The 1,537-nt window shown below is 44.2% G+C and overlaps 1 non-coding gene across 1 annotated transcript; it reads left to right on the top strand.

Moving 5' to 3' along the window:
• Window positions 1-1,262: 1,262 nt before the first annotated feature.
• On the top strand, window positions 1,263-1,327 carry LOC132647840 (small nucleolar RNA SNORD109A). The gene has a single exon (XR_009586180.1). It is a non-coding gene; the product is annotated as a small nucleolar RNA SNORD109A (small nucleolar RNA).
• The last annotated feature ends 210 nt before the right edge of the window (window positions 1,328-1,537 follow it).

Here is a 1,537-nt window from a genome sequence, read left to right as displayed (position 1 = left end):
CCTGGGTTGGCTACCCAGAGGCTATTTAAGCTGTGGGCTGACTTTCCCCAGGGCCCGAGGATTCTTCAATGTTCCTGAATAAACAGCATTGAAAAAAAAAAAAAAAAGAATGACCATACTGCAATGCTATAGGCAGTGCCTCTTCTATGCTTTGTCCAACTTCCCTGCTGCCCACTGAGAGGCGTCCACACTGTGTCTGCTGGCACTGGCAAAGATGCTCTCACAGACAGCTTCTGAGGAAGTCATCAGAAGAAGAGAAATCCTTGCCACAGTGGCTAAAATCTGAGGGGATTGGAAGGGAGGAAATGAATTCAATAGTTGGTTCTGGGAAAGACTGAACTGCTGGCAGACTTGAAGGTCGGGACACTTTAGAAAGTCAAGGTTGCCTAGACGCATTTCCTTTTCTGATAACCTTCATACTTATTATGTTGCAGGCTAAAACTTGGAGAGGTGCTTCCCTTCTGGCAGGACAGGTAAGTGACGCTGCTTCCCATTGTGTCTTTTGTTTGTAGGCAGGCTGCATTCTCGCCTGACGAAATATTTACCTACTGTGTACCACAAGAGATGAGAATTATTTAACGTCCCTCTCATGGCTAAACAACCTAGGCTTCGTCTTGCCTCTTGATGGTGGAACACTTGCTATGGCCCTGGCATTGTAGGGGACTTAGCTAGGTAGTCCCAACCCAAGCAAGTGACAAGGATATTACCTAATACCATTAGTATTTTGAGGTGCATTTGGAAAACCAACAGTTGGGCATTTGGAAAACAGAGGTGCATTTGGAAAGGCTCAATACTGGGCACTGTAAGATGGAGAGGAACATACATGGAAGACATTGAACAGGAGTAGGAAGTGTAAAGGCGGGTTAACATGAAGAGCATAGAATCAAAACCGCAAATAAGGATGTTGAAAAAATCTTATCTAGATAGGAAAAAAAGTCATTTTGCTTTCTTGAATGTTTTCTCTATTCTTACCAAATCTTTGTTGTAAAGATTAAATACATAAGTTCAGGGAACATTCACAGGTACCCGATTTGGGGCCATTGACACCCACCAGAGGCAATTTGTTGACCTCTATTTTTCTCATATGGTGTCAAAGGGTAAAGGCTCTTTAATCCTGTCCTCTGTGTTTCCCCAGAACCATTGACAGAATGAGCTACATGCCTCCTGTACAGTTTTGAACTTCCTTGTCAAGGCCCGGGAGTCTAGCTCTCCGGGGTTTCACTTGGTAGGTGAAAACTCATGTGTAGAGCGAAGGCCTTTCTGGATCTATGATGACAACAGGTCTCTGAGGACGTTGACTGACTTGAACAGATGCGATCTGAGGTCCAGATATGAGGTCCTCGTGAGACCCATGAGGATTTCAGAGCCTGCCTTGCACTCTTCCCTCTTCAGAGAGGATGAGAACTGTGCAGAGTGGCATCAGATTCTGAGATTTTTCGAAAAAGGCCTCATAACAGTACCCATACTTGGTTTGATACAATCTTCATTGCTTTCTATTTTCAAAGAGATAGCAATGATTCCAAGTGATAGGGAGACA

The sequence above is a fragment of the Meriones unguiculatus genome, chromosome 14 (assembly GCF_030254825.1).
Source record: "Meriones unguiculatus strain TT.TT164.6M chromosome 14, Bangor_MerUng_6.1, whole genome shotgun sequence".
In the NCBI taxonomy this organism is placed as follows: domain Eukaryota; kingdom Metazoa; phylum Chordata; class Mammalia; order Rodentia; family Muridae; genus Meriones; species Meriones unguiculatus.
The sequence above is the reverse complement of the archived record's forward strand: the minus strand, read 5'-3'. Positions and strand labels throughout refer to the sequence as shown.